This window comes from Geotrypetes seraphini, chromosome 9, assembly GCF_902459505.1.
Source record: "Geotrypetes seraphini chromosome 9, aGeoSer1.1, whole genome shotgun sequence".
Classification (NCBI taxonomy): Eukaryota; Metazoa; Chordata; class Amphibia; order Gymnophiona; family Dermophiidae; genus Geotrypetes; species Geotrypetes seraphini.
In genome coordinates, this window is record NC_047092.1 from 46,613,950 (window position 1) to 46,631,739 (window position 17,790).

Genomic DNA, 17,790 nt, shown 5'->3' on the forward strand with positions numbered 1-17,790 from the left:
AATGCTTGTGTAGAAGGATTGAGATTGAAATAGACACTAGAAAATGACATGGGATTATTTCCCGCGGTTATCCACGGGGACGGGAACGGTGATGAATTTTGTCACCGTGTCATTCTCTAATCTGAAGTTCCCTCTCCACTACCGACTACAACATGCCTTTAAATACATTTTAGATAAAATAAGAGCATAAATAATTCTAAAACGTCCAAAATACAGCATATACAAGTACTTCAGAGAATAAAGCCTTCCAACCATTTTCTGAACTTCAGTAAATCCAGTTCTGCACACAACAAAAATTGGAGGGGTCGTCCAATCTACAAGACAAACTATCGAATAAAAATCGTGGGAGCACACATAAAACTAAGGGGATTTTCTTAAATGAATATTCCTCTTAACAAGTGCCAACTGACTGAACTACAACAAAGTGACAACTTTTTTACATGACAATTGCAGCACTTAAGTCATCCTGAAGTTACAGACACAGGGGGAAAGGCCTAAAGGTCTAACTCCAATCATATCACAGCAAATTTAACACCAAACTCTGCATGTTTATGTCCCGTAAAAATGCATATTTACTGTTAATATCCAATCTTGTTTGGTTCATTGCTAAACTCTAACCCCCTCCTTTACAAAGCCACGCTAGCGTGTTTTAGCGCCAGCCACGGCGGTAACAGCTCGGATGCTCACAGGAATTCTATGAGCGCCTGAGCTGTTACTGCGGCGGCCGGCGTTAAAAAGGCTAGCACGGCTTTGTAATGGAGGGGATAAATGAAGAAATGCCAATGGCTTTGGCGTGACAAAAAAAAAAAAAAAAGGTACAAAACTACAGTAATCTCTTATGACATGATGAATCACGGGGTCAGAAACCTTTCAGAAGATTATTGCACCATTTTCTGTCAAGCACTTTTGTTCTGTATAACAATGTTGGTTTCAGTATAGCTGTAGTTTCATTTTTTATACTGTTTGTATTAGTCAATGAATTCAGCATTTTTTTCAGTAGATGAGTACTGTAAAACAGCCGATTTAATTAGCTTAAAATAGCTGGCCCTTTACCCATCACTACCTTCCTAACAAAACCAATTATCAAACTGCAAAGTCTCTGCCTTCCCACAAAACCATCAGGCAGGCATGCACAGTAAGCTCCATCTCACTAACCACAAAGCAGAGTTACTGCACAAACATTACGGATTCATATACAGAGTAATATTTGCTATTGATCTGTTTCAACTACTACTGGAAAGAAAAAAAGAACCCTCAAGCTATGGTTTGATGAATATCTGCCACATATTTCTAACTCTCAAATCTGTTCTTTACAGCTCTAAGCACATGTACCAGCTGTGACATTGTGTACAGTCCCCCAAGTCCCTCCCCAAGCAGAATAGTCAGATATCCTATATAATAAAAGGTTAGCGGCGCATGCGCTTTTAAAAAAGCGTGATTACTGCCGCCGTGGTGTGTGATCCGTGGCCGTGTTCCATTTTAGAACCCGGCCAATGATCACTCTGGCCACTCCCCTCCTCCCGCCCTCACTCACCCTGAAGCCAGACAAGCTCTCTCCCTGCCCACGTCCTCGGCAGGGAACACACCTCGGCCCTCACTCGCTACCGCTGCCACTGCTGCTGATCCTCCTGTAACGAGCAGCCTGCGATGGTGGCCGGCTTTAGCGAACCTCGCAGGCCGCTCTCCAACTCGGTAGCACGTTCCCTCTGACGCGATCCCGTGCATCAGAGGGAACGTGCTACCGAGGCTGGAGAGCGGCCTGCGAGGTTCGCTAAAGCCGGCCACCATCGCAGGCTGCTCTTTACAGGAGGATCAGCAGCGTGAGAGGAGCTGCTGCCGGCACTTTTAAAACTTGAAACAAAAACCTTCGGCCACAGCAGGCCAGCCCGCGGGAAGGGAAGGGGGAGGGGGCCGCACGGAGCAGGCCAGATCGCATTAAGAGAAGGGAGGGGCCGAACGGAGCAGGACAGCTCACGGTAAGAGAAGGGAATTGCTTCACAGGGACCTGGAGGGGAAGGGAAATACCGCTGCTGCTTCTGCAAAGGAAAGTGGGGGGAGGGGAGAAGGGAGTGTGAGGGGGGGAAATGCTGCTACTACTTCACAGGGACCTGGAGGGGAAGGGAAATACTGCTGCTGCTTCTGCAAAGGAAAGTGTGTGGGGGGGGGGGGGAGGGAGGAGAGACAGAAAGAAATACAGACAGACAAAGGAGGCCAGGGAGAGAGACAGACAGAAATAAAGATAGACAGGGGACCAGAGAGACAGACAGACAGACAAAGGGTACCAGGGAGAGAGAGAGAAAAATAGCAGGAAGGAGAGAGATAGAAAGGAAGAAAGAGCCAGGAGCAGGGAGAGAGACATAAATAAAGAAAGACAGACAGGTATATTCTAGCACCCGTTAATGTAACTGGCTTAAACACTAGTGTTTAATATAAGATTGACATTCTACACCGAGATACACCTCTGCTTAGAATAAAATTCAAAAACAAGAATTATTTTATAGACCAAAAGATTGATATATATTAGTATACAAAAAACATCACAGATAATACCCTATAAAAAGGAGTGCACCAAACAAGGTGAACTTCATTAAAATTAAAAAAGAAAAAAATGAAAGTATTCCAGCACTATCTCTCACTCTTGTCTAGATAAAAAGGTCTGTGCCATCAAAACACCAATATGTTGTCGATGACCCAATTAATTTGACCACGGTCTGCACATAGCTTAATAAATTTACAAAAAAAATGTATTCCGTACTGTATACTACCTCTCCCAATGTTTCATACTTCTGTGAAAAGCCAGCTCTCCCACTCCAACTTCAGAGCCTATTTTTTTAAACAGTTAATTATACAATTAAGACTTTGTCCATGAATTCCTCAAAGTGAATTAAACATCATGCATGAGAAATGGAAATCATGGCCACAAACATGAAAGGCAAGAATCATCACCAACAGAAAAAAAAAAATTAAAAAAAAAGAAAGAAAAAGCGGTAACTTACAGATCAGATAGAAAAGGGCTGTCCAAGTTTCTGCAAGGCCAAGATATAGTGGAAGGCAGACATACTAGATAGGGTTGGGAGAAAATGCAACAGATTCTTTTTTTCTATGGTTTCAATGACTTGCTTCCAAACAGATTCTTTTTTTCTATGGTTTCAATGACTTGCTTCCAAACTACAATAGCAAAAAAAACCCAAAGTAGTAACCAGTAAGATAAAGGCACTCACTATTATCAAAGGGAGCAGGCCTTTTGGAAAACGGTGCCGGTGCAAGGCTCATCTGCATACTATGCTTCCCTGAAAATAAGACCTACCCCAAAAATAAGCCCTAGTCGTAGGCAGCTGTGCCTGCCCTGCCTCCCCCCCCCCCCCCACCACGCAGCCAAACCCCCTGACATCATCAGTAACACATCACACAGAAGGCCCCAACGTGAAGGCTGCGAAGTAGCCTCTGAGTGCTGCTGGCCCAACGTTCCTTGCCGGGAGGGAAGGATGGAGGGTCAGCGGGGATTCGGCAGTTCGGCTGCTCAAGGGTTCTGCTGCACGAGGGATGGGAGGGAAGGAAGGATGGAATCTGGGCAAAGGGTTCTGCTGCACGAGGGATAGAAAGATGCTGCAGAGGGAAGGCACAAGGGGATGGGTGAGAGGGGAGGAAAGATGTTGCACATGGGGGGGGAAGAAAAGAAGAAGAATTGGGGTGAAGGAGAGGAAAGGAGAGATGATCATGTACATGGAAAAAAAAAAATAAGCCCTACCCGAAAATAAGACCTAGTGCCTTTTTTGGGCCCCAAATGAATATAAGACACTGTCTTATTTTGGGAGGGGGAAACACAGTACCGTATTTTCGCGGATATAACGCGCACCCGTGTAAAACGCGCACACGGGTATAGCGCGCAGAAACCACAATATTATGTATAAAAACTTTTGTATACCGCGCTCACGGGTATAACGCGCATGCTGCCCGACTGTCCTTTCGCCCGCCCCGACTCTCCTCTGGCCGCCCCGACTCTCCTCTGGCCACCCCGACTCTATGTGCGCTGTCCCGACTCTCCGTTTACCTGCCCTGCCCTGCCCCCCCCCCCCCGGCAGCACCACTCGCACCCCCACCCCGAAGGACCGCCGACTCCCCGACAATATCGGGCCAGAAGGGAGCCCAAACCCTCCTGGCCACGGCGACCCCCTACCCCCACCCCGCCCGACGCCCGATTCCCCCCCCCAGCAGGACCGCTCGCACCCCCACCCCGAACGACCGCTCGCACGCGCTCCCACCCGCACCCGCGATCGGAGCAAGAGGGAGCCCAAGCCCTCTTGCCCGGCCGACTCCCCGACAATATCGGGCCAGGAGGGAGCCCAAACCCTCCTGGCCACGGCGACCCCCTACCCCCACCCCGCACTACATTACGGGCAGGAGGGATCCCAGGCCCTCCTGCCCTCGACGCAAACCCCCCTCCCTCCCTCCAACGACCGCCCCCCCCAAGAACCTCCGACCGCCCCACCAGCCGACCCGCGACCCCCCTGGCCGACCCCCACGACACCCCCACCCCCCTTCCCCGTACCTTTGCTAGTTGGCCGGACAGACGGGAGCCAAACCCGCCTGTCCGTCAGGCAGCCAACGACGGAATGAGGCCGGATTGGCCCATCCGTCCCAAAGCTCCGCCTACTGGTGGGGCCTAAGGCGCGTGGGCCAATCAGAATAGGCCCTGGAGCCTTAGGTCCCACCTGGGGGCGTGGCCTGAGGCGAGGGGTATGCGCGGTAGGTAAAAACGCGTATAACGCGCGCGTTATATCCGCGAAAATACGGTAGTTGCCATTTCATTCAAAATCTTTTCGGGAAACGACTGCCTCCCTTGTACCCCATCTAGCCTCTGATTATTATAAATAGCTCTAACCAATTTTGTTAGGAGGAAAGTGCAGTGCAGTGGTTAGAGCTACAGTCTCAGCACTCCGAGGTTGTGGGTTCAAAGCCCGTGCTGCTCCCTGTGAACCTGGGCAAGTCACTTAATCCTCCACCAGAACAGATCTAGAAAATGATTGAAGTACCTATATGTAAACCACTTTTGAGTGTGATTGTATAGCTACAAGTCCCAATTCCTTTCCAATCATTTACCTTCTCATTTTAATTATCATATCTCCATTATTAATTAATACACTGGTAACCTCACTGCCACAACTTTCATTTTGATAAGCGACAGAGGACCACATTCTATCCCAGGGATAGGTAACCTATGGCCCAACAATTAATTTTATGCGATATACAAGCAGATTTCCCCTCTCCCAGGCCTGCGGGACTGAAGAGGAGTACCTGGCCCCACTCAGTACTGGCAATTAACTTCAGTGCACTGTAGCCTTGGCACCACAAGCATGAAGGCTGTTTTGGTCCCGCCTCCACTAATGTATATGCAACATGTACGGAATGTGTCAGGAGGACAGGACAAGAAGAATCTTTGCACACAGGGTGCCAAGGCTCCTCCACACTGAAGTTACATCACCAGTACTGAGTGAGCTGGGCCAGGTACTTTTCTTCAGTCCTCAGGGACAGGAAAATTTGTTTACAGTGAGTGAGGAAAAGAATGGGAGGAGAAACCATGGCACATGGATTAACATAGTAACATAGTAGATGACAGCAGATAAAGATCCAAATGGTCCATCCAGTCTGCCCAACCTGATTCAATTAAATTTTTTTTTTCTTCTTCTTAGCTATTTCTGGGCAAGAATCCAAAGCTCTGCCCAGTACTGTGCTTAGGTTCCAACAACTGAAGTCTCTGTCAAAGTTCACTCCAGCCCCCAAGACGTACTGCAATAATTAGCATGTTCAGTGTCGTTGGTGCCAACTGCGAGTAGGGTGGGTGCTCAAATACCACAGTGCTAAGAAAATGCCTTGAAATGCATCCAGAAGGGGTCATGTGTGTTGTATTTACAGTCCCCAATCGTGTTCAAAAGTTGAATTCTAGGCTCAAGCCCATGCCAAAATTGAAAGCTAGGAGATTGATGAAGTCGATTTTACAAAATTTCTCTGAAGCACTACAATACCACTTTATTTTCTATGAAATAAAAAAGGCACAGCAAAAACACCCTCCCAGCCATTGTGGGGCAAGTGGATGGAAGGGTATGTAGAGAAACATGCAGGAAACCATAGTGCTGGGGAAGGGAGATAGAGGAGAAAAGAAGAACCTTCCGCAGAGCAGTAAAAACCTTCCTCTTCTGCCAATCGGGCCATTAAAGACTGCTTCCTCAATATACTTCTCCTAGTACTCTTCACTATGAGCAGTCTGGTCTCTAGAATAAGCTCTATTATTGTCATGACTAGTCTGTCTTCAAACAATTGTGAATGTCAACTTGTAACCCGTTCTGAGCTTCTGGGATAGAAATTGAAATAAATAAATAAATAAAAGGAGACCGCATATGAGCAAAAAATTTTTATGTGGGAGAGATGTGTGTGTGGTCTGGGAGGGTGGATTTTAAGTAGAAGGAAATAATTTTAAGGGGAAGGTGTTTGACATTTTGTGTATGGGGAAGGTGATAGTTCTTGATGGGATATGAACCCAGGACCTCTTGCAGCCAAAGCGAGAATCGGAGGGGAGGAAATGTATGCGTGCAACTGCCTAGGGATAGTGCCAATGCTCATGTAGACTTTCATGTAAAAAGATTGCCCACACCTTTTGTATCCTAAATACCTACCATCTATTCTAAACATTCAACTTTATAAATACTACAACATGCAAGAGCAGAAGGGTTTTTGCAAGAAAGTGTATGCATCCAAAGGAGTGTTTGTATTCATAATCCTGAGCATGGAATCCTTAAGTATGGAATTTGGCAGTCAAGATTTAATGCAAAAATAAATGCAGGGTATTAGCATTTGAGTCAAGTAACGAAGCAGAGGCAACGTCTACAAAGTATAAGAAACCGGTGATTTCAACTCTTTTTGACCAATTATCACAACGCCTAAATAATATGCAATGACTGGATGGTATATCTATCTTGTGGGTTTGTACCCTCAATTGGTCTTCTGGTCTCTGAGCTTATTTTACATTCACCATATTAAACTAAACTAAACCTTGGGTTTATATACCGCACCATCTCCACGAATGCGGAGCTCGGCACGGTTTACAGGAAGAAAGATGAGAGAGGAACTACAGTGGAGAGATTAAAGAGTTAGGTGTAAAGGGGGAAGGTGAGAGGCCTAAGAGGGGGGAAGTGTTACAGTTTTGAGAATAGCCAGGTTTTTAGGTGTTTGCGGAAGAGTTGGAGGGAGCTTGAGGTTCGGAGAGGGGAGGTGAGGTTATTCCAGATCTCAGTGATTCTAAAGGGGAGGGATGACCCAAGTTTGCCTACATGGGAAATACCTTTTATGGAAGGGAAGGATAGTTTAAAAATTTGGGAGGATCTGGAGGAAGTAGGGGTTGGGGAGTTCCAGGATAGAGGGATAACGGCAGGAAGGATGCCATGTAGGATCTTGTAGGCCAGACACGCACATTTGAAGTGGATCCTGGGGATTACTGGGAGCCAATGGAGCTTAGACAGGAGTGGTGAGACGTGATCAAATTTGCTTTTCGCAAAAACAAGCTTAGCTGCGGCGTTCTGAATCCGCTGAAGTCTGTGGATAACATAACATAAAAATTTATTTCTATACCGCAATACCATTAAGTTCTATGCAGTTTACAAAATAGAATAAAACTGCACATATATAGTTGAATACAACAATTATTACTACTTATATAGCGCTGCTGTACATTTTGACATTTAAAGACGGTCCCTACTCGGAAGAGCTTACAATCTAACTTGGACAGACAGACATATAGGGCTCCTTTTATCAAGGTGCGGTAGGCGGTTAACACGCAGAATACCGCGCGTTCAACCGCCTGCCGCACTAGTCGTTAACGCCTCCATTGACGAGGCGTTCGTTTTTAGGCTTGCCGCGGGGGTTAACGCGTGGTGAAATGTCCGACGCGCTAACCCACATAGCGCGCCTTGATAAAAGGAGCCCATAGGTTTGGGAATGCAGAACCCAAGATGAGAAAACAACTGAAAACCTGACTTTTCATCAAATTGTAACTCTATCCTCCCCCCCTTTTTCTTCTCCCTTCTTCACATAAGTTCATGTAATCCTTTTACTTCTTCTCTACCTACTATTTTAAGTTCTTGTAAACCATGTCGAGCTCCATACTCATGGAGATGATGCGGTATATAAACTTAAGGTTTAAATTAGATTAGATTAGAGAAGAATTAGGAGTCAAAAGCACTCTCAAAGAGGTGGGCTTTTAACTGGGCCTTAAACACTGCCGAGATGGAGCCCACCGTAGAAATTCAGGCAGCTTGCACCAAACATATGGTACAGCAAGGCATTAATTTCCTAAAAATCTTGTAAATAAATATGTTTTCAATTGTCTCCTAAAATGCTGATATGAAGAAGAGGTCACCATGAGAGAATTCAAATCTTTATCCTATATTGCAGCTTGAAACAACAGAAAACGATTTTTTTATATTAACCACCTTTGACTGAAGGAAAGGTAAATACAGCGTCGAGGGTGCATGGAATTTACAAAATGTGAACGAATCCACAAGATAAATTAGGTGCAAGGCCGAACAAAACTTTATAACAAATGCAAGCAAATTTAAATTTCACAGGAGCCTCGACTGGCAACCAATGCAATTCATGGGAAAAGAGAGACAACATGATCAAACTTTTTCAGATTAAAGATCAGTACGAACGGCAGCATTCTGAATACGCAATGTACACAGATTTTTTGGGGTAACCAGCAAAGAGAACAATAAATATTACAATAATCCAGCTGGCTCAGAATCAATGATCTCAAAGATAAGATATCAAAATATGCTTTAATGGTGCATAATTTCCACAATGTGTGGAATTGATTACACTTTTGCCTTAGATATGGGATTTTTGTATGTGTGGTTATACCTAATATTAGCACATAGCCATTAATACAAAAATTAGACAATCTGTCATGCTACAGCTGCTATAAAAATGGCTTTCATGCGCAGGAAAACCCCATGTAAGGGCACACTAAGACCACTTTCTATTGTAGCTTTATTAAAGGGCCCCTAAGTAGCATACCCTCTATATAGTTCAGTGTCTCGCATATTTTTGGGCCGTAAGGCACACTAAACCTAGTGCCCCAGCCGGAAGGCACCCAGAACTGCATGGAGGCCCATCTGGCCACGACCCTGAACCCATCACTTTGGTGGAGGATCCTAGAAGAGAGAGACACCGGCGAGGAAAAAAGTCATCAGCACTGGTTGACTGCCTACAGGATGTGCCCCTTGCCGCAAGAGGCATGTCTTATAAGCAGTTAGCCCGTGCCTCTCCGCCTTACCGGCGTCTTGTCAGGGCACACTTAGAATGTGCTGTGGCATACTAGTGTCCCGCGGCACACAGTTTGCAATACACTGATATAGTTAATTCAAAAGGTTATGTGCGTTTGTTTCAGCCACCTTAAATTTTGGGCATGCTAAATTAATTTGATGTATGTTAAATCTTCTAGATCAGTGATTCCCAACCCTGTCCTGGAGGAACACCAGGCCAATCGGGTTTTCAGGCTAGCCCTAATGAATATGCATGAGAGAGATTTGCATATGATGGAAGTGATAGGCATGCAAATTTGCTTCATGCATATTCATTAGGGCTAGCCTGAAAACCCAATTGGCCTGGTGTTCCTCCAGGACAGGGTTGGGAACCACTGTTCTAGATAACCCCCTCCTTTACAAAGCCGTGCTAGCGATTTTAGTGCCAGCCATGGCGGTAACATCTCGGACGCTCACAGGAATTCTATGAGCGTCAGAGCTATTACCACAACAACCGGCACTATAAACGCTAGCGTGGCTTTGTAAAGGAGGGTAATGCACAATAACTCAATCACCATGTACTTAAAAGTGTTAGTGTATTAAATTTTTAATTAAAACAAATGTGTGTACTGAACTGAAAAATATCTGGGGGAAAAAAAATAAAAACTAAATATTTTTGTCCTCCGAGTCTGAGCGTCCCAAATGTCACAGGTCGGAAAGGAAAGATTTACCAGGGGAGCTTTATGAGAAAATGATTGGACAAGGCTGGTTTCAATGTTTGCTGGAGGGCAAATAACTAAAGAAGACAGGAACTTTGAGTTTCCCTTTGTGACAACAGTTTTGGCATTAGCGAGGAAAGTAAATAGCTCTTTCATTAGTCAGAAGAAAAGCTAATAAATTACATGTGTGCAGGAAATGAATTATAACCTGGTTGTGGGCAAAGGTCAAGAGCTAGCAACATTTAAAAACCAAATGCATTTTATTCTGGCGACAAGACGTACTGCAATAATTAGCATGCTCAGCGTCTTAGGTGCCAACTGCGAGTAGGGTGGGTGCTCAAATACCACAGTACTAAGAAAATGCCTTGAAATGCATCCAGAAGGGGTCATGTGTGTTGTATTTACAGTCCCCAATCGTGTTCAAAAGTTGAATTCTAGGCTCAAGACCAGGCCAAAATTGAAAGCTAGGAGATAGATGAAGTCGATTTTACAAAATTTCTCTGAAGCACTACAATACCACTTTATTTTCTATGAAATAAAAAAGGCACAGCAAAAACTGACTCAGTCCAGAAATTGCTTTCAAACACTTTTAACTGTTTGGTTGCTATGTTCAAGCAAATAAAGAAGCTTGGCTACATTCTGCCTGAAACCAAAGGAGGTTATTTTCTACTATCAGGGCCACTGATGTGTAAATTCCAGACAGGACTTGTTTTTAGACATGTTGGGACCCATCTACAGTCTGTCCATATGTATCTGAAACGCATGACAAACCTGACGTCTTGAAAATGTAGGGTGGGGGGGGGGCAAAGGAATCTTATACATTTTCTTCCTCTTTAAAAAAAAAAAAGTAGGATGGAAATGGATTTAGGCCATCTTCCTATGCACTTAGAAAAAGAGTACGGTATATAAAGTTAATAAATCAAATCAAAGAGTAATTTTCAAAAGCTCGTTGCACCAATAAGAATGCTACTTGGAAACTATCCATCCTTTTATATGGGGCAAAGTGTATGTGTTGATTAACCACATTTCTTGGAGGCCTTCCCAGGGCTGGATTGCTACATGAGATGTAATATTGGCCAGAAAAAAAAAAAAAAAGTAGGTAAACGTTTGAGGGCATATTTTCCTTATACAATTTTCAAAGTGAAATAATAAGCTCGTTGTTGAAAAACTGGTGCAGAGAGATTAAAATGTACCTGCAAACTTTGAAGGAATGTGGACAGTTTAAAAACTTCACTCTGATAGGGCAATTTAACAGACCTGCATAATTTTGCATGAGGAAAATTTTAAAAAATTTATGTAATTTTGTGCCTAATACTCATTGTATAGACACTATGGGCCGGATTCTGGAAAAGGCACCAGCCACACGTCAACACACTTAGGTGACATTACCAGCATTGCGGCTTCCATCAAACTTAAGCACCGTTAATGAAGGCCAGGATTTTAAAAGCCTACATTGCCAGCACCTAAGTTTGAATGAGCGCCTAAGGTAATTTCAGTCCATAACCATGTTTACTTTGACCTTAGGCGCAACTAGGCACCATGACATAACCAGAATTCTGATATCTACATTTTTTAATGGATTTTTAATTGGGTTTTAAACAGCACAGTCAATTACTGCACCAATTAAAGCAATTAAGTTATGCAGCAGTAAGATGCCTACCACCACTTAACTTACAGTGCCGTTTTTAGAATCTGGACTTATGTATATTGCAGCAATTAGAAGTCCTCTGCTGGCAGTCCACACACCTTGAAATGTCACAGCATGCCACCATAAACAAGGGACCTTCTCCATTCAAGACAGATCCATGGCCCCAAGAGGAACAGTGTCTATTATAGCCTGCCGACTGCTCCCAAGATCCTGATTCTAGGCTGCTTTCCCACTCAGAGTGAACAAAACAAATTTAGCATCCAGCTGTCAGAAAGATGCTGGATGCTTTAGGATTTGTTTGTAAAGTTCACAAGAAACTCCAAACCCTGGATTCCTTCCTTAGCAATTTATAATCCAGAGATTTTAACTGTCCACAAGTCATATGCAAATCAAGTCTGGAAAAATCCAATCCCTTAGTCTTTCCTTACAGATCCTTCCCTTGGGATAGTTTTCTTACATAAACAGGCACTATCTACCACCCAGAGGTATCATCCTGAAAGTTGTAAGTTGTAGCAGATACTGTCTCTTGGGATGCCCTTTTCTTACTCACATTTCTATACGTTGGGGTTCTACCCAATTGGCTGCATCACAGTAGTCCATAAACTCTGTTTCTGACATTTGATCCTCCCATTGTATCCCAGGCCCCTTCACTTCCATATGAGTAGGTTCCTCCACCCTTTCAAGTCCTATCAGGAACTCCACCCCCCTTGGTCCTGCTGCAGATCCATGGAGGCTCATCTTTCTCAGGGCTTTTACCTTTACTAACCCTACCCCATGAAAAATCTCCCAGGCACTTGTGACCTCTCCTCTGGTCTTAAAATTTTGTCCACTGGTATACTCAGTGTTTCAAGAACCCCTGCTTTTTCATGGCAAGAGATTTTGTTTTCAGATTCATGGGCTGGGGCAGAGGCATCTTCCTGAATATGGCATTGTGCCTTCAGTTTATGCTTTTGGTTTGGAAAATGTTTTGTGGGTAAAGAACGTGCCCCAAATTGATTTTATGCATATCAAAACTACTAAATCAATGCATTTTAATTTGATTTACATGCATTAACAGTCTTGTGTGCTTCAAGTATCACACAAATTAATTTTCACAATGAGCTGAAAAAGTGTTTAAAAAAAAAAAAAATCAAACCAAGATCTCAGAAAATGATCTGAATAATAAAACTGAATTTTTTCCCTACGCATCTGTAATATGCATATATTTACAACTGCTCTCTAGCATATACAGATTCTCAACATACATTATGATACTCAAGAGAAACCTTAGGCAAATGATATGAACAGTTAATTTGCACAAATAAACCAGAAGATAAGGAATGTGCTGGCACAAGCTCACAAAGGTTTTGTGAAAAACGCAACTCTCGTGTGCACATTCAGACAAACAGGAAGTGCAAATACCTGTGGTTCTGTTCTGTGCTTTTAAATATAAGGTTTTTGAAAATTGTTTGTACTTTAAATTCTTTTAAAAGGCTCACAATTAAGTGCAACATAACAAGCACCAATCTGTGCTTTCACTTTTGTTTGAACTTTTGCACAGTTGTTTGAACTGCAGGTTTTTCCATCTTATATAAGCGGAAGGAAGCTTGTGAAAAATTGACAAGAACTCTCCTGTAAAACCTTCAACACTGTCCGGGAAATTACCAGGCAAAATGGTGGAAACAATTATAAAAATAAAAAATTGTGGAAAACTTAAACATGATTTAATGGGACACAGTCAGCAGCATGGGTTCAGCCGAGGGAGATCTTGCCTCACCAATCTGCTTGACTTCTTTGAAGGTGTGAATAAGCATGTGGATAAAGGTGAGCCTGTTGATGTAGTGTATCTAGATATTCAGAAAGCTTTTGACAAAGTTCCTCATGAGAGGCTCCTGAGAAAATTAAAAAGAGTCATGGGATAGGTGGCAAAGTTCAGTTGTGGATTAGGAATTGGTTATCGGATAGAAGACAGAGAGGGTAGAGTTAAATGGTCATTTTTCTCAATGGAGGAGAGTAAACGGTGAAGTGTCGCAGGGATCTGTACTATGCTATTTAACTTATTTATACATGATCTGGAAATTGGAATGACGAGTTCGGCAATTAAATTTGCAGATGACACTAAACTGTTCAAAGTTGTTAAAACAAATGCAGATCGTGAAAAATTGCAGGCAGACCTTAGGAAACTGGAAGACTGGGTGTCAAAGTGGCAGAAAAAATTGAATGTGGACAAATGCAAAGTGATGCATATTGGAAAGAATAATCCAAATCGCAGCTCCCAGATGCTAAGGTCCACCTTGGAGGTTAGCGCCCAAGAAAAGGATCTGGGTGTCATTGCGGCAGCCAAAAAGCAAACAAGACGTTAGGAATTATTTAAAGAGAGATAGTTAACAAGACCAAGAATGTTATATAATGCCTCTGTATTGCTTCATGGTGCGACCTCACCTGGAGTATTGCGTTCAATTCTGGTGTCCTTATCTCAAGAAAGATATAGCGGCACTAGAAAACGGTTCGAAGAAGACTAACCAATATGATAAAGGGGATGCAACTCGGTTCATAGACAATGGCGCGAAAGACAAAGGCACGGCCGGACAATTGAGCGCAGCGCGGAGGCGCGCACCGCTCAAAATTACTGTTTGTAGGGGCTCCGACGGGGGGTTTTGTTGGGGAACCCTCCCACTTTACTTAATAGACATCGCGCCGGCGTTATGGGGCGTTTGGGGGGTTGTAACCCTCCACATTTTACTGTAAACTTAACTTTTTCCCTAAAAACAGGAAGAGGATCCTGGCGGGGACGGAGAGGATCCTGCCGGGGACGGAGAGGATCCTGCCGGGGACGGAGAGGATCCTGCCGGGGACGGAGAGGATCCTGGCGGGGACGGGCGGGGATGGAGAGGATGCTGGCGGGGACGGGCGGAATTTCTGTCCCCGTGCAACTCTCTACTTTAGACTCACTCAAGAATTTGGGGGCAAATGCTGCCATGTTAGCATATACTACTTGCAGAGCGTTAACGGTAACATTAATGCATGACCTGCAACAAAAGAAAGGGGGGAGGGGAGAAACAGCCCAAATGTGGTATGATAAAATGTAATTTAGCACACAGTAATGTCCTGTGTGTTACAACATGCTAGGCCTATATTTTAGCACATGACAGTAAAAGGGTCCTAAAGTGGTTTACACATGTGTTTTTAAAGTTTGTACACACACACATGACTGTGCCTGCACTCCACCCCTGATCACACCTACACATTGGTTGAGCAAAAGTATGCGACTTCTTGCAATTGCAATATAATTCTGCATATGTAACCCCTAGCCTATAGTAACTTTATATAAGTTCTTTAAATGCAAAATATGCCTCCGCCTCTACTATATACAGCAGGGGTGTCCAACCTGTGGCCCGAGGGGTTCATAGACAACGGCGCGAAAGACAAAAGCGCATGCCGACAATCGAGTGCAGCGCGGAGGCGCGCACCGCACAAAATTACAGTTTTTAGGGGCTCCAACGGGGGGTTTTGTTGGGGAACCCCCCCTAGACATCGCGCTGGCATTATGGGGGGTTTGGAGGGTTGTAACCCTCCACATTTTACTGTAAACTGAACTTTTCCCCTAAAAACAGGGAAAAAGTGAAGTTTTCATTAAAATGTGGGGGGTTACAACCCCTCACAACACGGCGCGATGTCTATTAAGTAAAGTGGGGGGGGTTCCCCAACAAAACCCCCCGTCGGAGCCCTAAAAACAGTAATTTTGAGCGGCGCGCGCCTCCACGCTGCGCTCAATTGTCTGGGCGCGCTTTTGACCCGACACCGGCCCGAGGGCTGCATGCGGCCCCGTGAAGTATTTTGAGCGGCCTTGGTCGAGGGCGATGCAGTGTTTTCCTCTGCTGCTCCGGGGTGTCTATCATCTTGCCGGCTCTCTCCTCTGTCTTGCTGCAGCGTTTGCGCATTTATGCGGCCCCAGAAACTTTTTTTGGGGCCAATGCAGCCCAGGGAAGCCAAAAGGTTGGACACCCCTGATATACAGAAAAAAAACCACATGCTTATGGGGAGGGGTGGGGTAAAAAAAAAAAAAAAGAAACACAAAAAAAAACCCTCCATAGTAGTTTCATCTACAGGAGGGTTTTTTTTTTTTTTTACCCCACCCCTCCACATAAGCATGTGCTTTTTCTCATACTTAAAGCGAAAATCATTTCTGGGAGACACCCTTCCCAACAGGCTATGCAGATCTACCTACATATCACCCACGTTTCAACTTTAGTCTCAGAACTGAAATACTTTTTTCAATCGGATTTCAGGAGAACAAAACAGTTCAACTTGTCACTAAGAATCAGCTCAGTTAAAACCGGAATACTTTCATTCACGATCGATTCAGAAACCGTGATTAAGCAATAACGCCGCTGGAAGCGGCCAGTGTCCTAACCGCTCTTGACAGATGGCCGAAGCCAAACGGTGAGAGCACCAACCTCCCGAGGAAAAGGGCACGTCCAGTATTACAACATAAAATCAGCATTAAAAATCGTTAGCTTGCATTTTCCACCCTTGTAAAACCACCCGATCTCTGGCCTTTCGAAGGCAATTAATAGTCCGCTTGATTCTCGACACTGGCCGGCGCTAATGGACCATTTTCTAATCATCAATAACCTCCCCCCCCCCCTCTCCAATCCCACGACAAATTAAAAGGCTACAGTCATCTATCTTGGAGACACACAACGCAGTTGCAAATCCCTCCCGATCTAGCAAGTGCTCTGCTGGATTAACTGACCACCAATCTGATCATAATTTAAACTAAAAATGTTTGCATGGCGTACGGGGGGGGGGGGGGGCGACTTGATCAAGGTTATGGCTCTGTGCACTAGATAAGCCTCGGCGAGGCCAAAGTCCAAACAGCCATCGCAGAACTCCCAGTTGATGAAAACCAGATGTTTTGCGTTGAGAGAGAGCAAACCTTCCCCCCCCCCCCCAAAAAAAAAAAAAAAAACGCGACCGTGGCACGAACGTCCCACCCCTCCTCCCGGCTCGATGCGTTGTTCGTGAAAGTTGTTGTCACGCCGGGGGAAAGAAGCTCCTCGCCGGACTCCCCACAAGGCTCTTCCTAACCTAGTTTCCAGCAAAGGGGGAGCCGCCCTCTGCTCTACTTTTCAACAGGTGAAGCGCCGCCGAACGGCAGCGACAACTTACCGAAGTTGCTCGCCCGGCTGTACTCCTCCTCGCCCTTAGCCGGGGGCTCCACCAGCCTCTCCCCCCCGCCCTCCTCCTCCTCCGCCGCTTCAGAGAAGCCCGAGATCCGCGCAGCAGCTTCGTTCCATTTTCCGGGGAGTCTCCGGGAGGCGAGAAAAAGGTGTGAAGCCGCCGCGCCGCTTCCTGGGCTCGAGACGGGAGCGCTCTAGAGTCCCGCGCACCTGTGGGCGACGCATGCATGCAACCCCCCCTCCCGAAGAGACTCCGAAACAGGAAGCAGAGGGGGGGGGGGGGGAGAACGCAAATAAAGGAGAGGGAGAGTGAAAAGTCCAACCCTTCCCAGCCGAGGGCCAGAGCGGGATCAGTTTACATCTCAGCCGTGCTAACAAGAAGGTCACGCAAACAGCCGCCTCGTATTGCTGATCTTAAACTATAAAAGAGATATTTAAAAAAAAAAAAAAAGCAGCATTCGGGTTACGTTTAAGAGCAATCTTCTAAAGGAAGCACGTTAGGATTTGTAATTGTGTTCGGGAGACCTCGCCTCCTCCTGCTGATTTAAATATGTATGAAGTCAGTCACGGCTCCCCCTCTCTCTCTACCAATTGCTTCCTCCCCCCGCCCCTCGGCTCCCAGTTCATCGTTGGCGATTGGCTCCCTGCCTTCCCTGGGTGCTCGCGTCGTATCAATCTCAGCCTTCTCGTCGCACCTAGAGGCTGATACCTTACCTTCCTCCTCAGCCGGCTTTCTTTGCGCCGAGCAAAGAGAGAGAAAGAAAAGCGGGAGCCACGTCTGGCCGACGTGGGGGCTGAAAGTGGAGCTGAAAACATTTTGCCGTTTCCTGGGTCGATTTTTTTTCTCTCTCTCTTGATGGGTTTGTTCGTTTCTAATTTGCCTTTAATGCAAAGGGAAATAAACATAAATATTTATTCATTTTTCTCTACTGTTCTCCCAAGGGAGCTCAGAATGGTTTACATGAATT

General features: G+C 45.1%; 1 protein-coding gene across 2 annotated transcripts in view; it reads right to left on the minus strand.

Moving 5' to 3' along the window:
• Positions 1 to 17,262, minus strand: part of PLXNB2 (plexin B2) — a 621,264-nt gene extending 604,002 nt beyond the window's left edge. For both annotated transcript variants that reach the window (XM_033959733.1, XM_033959732.1), the window contains exon 1: positions 16,812 to 17,262. The gene's annotated coding sequence lies outside the window, so the exon portion shown is untranslated. The remainder of the gene's footprint in view (positions 1 to 16,811) is intronic.
• Between the last annotated feature and the right edge of the window lie 528 nt (positions 17,263 to 17,790).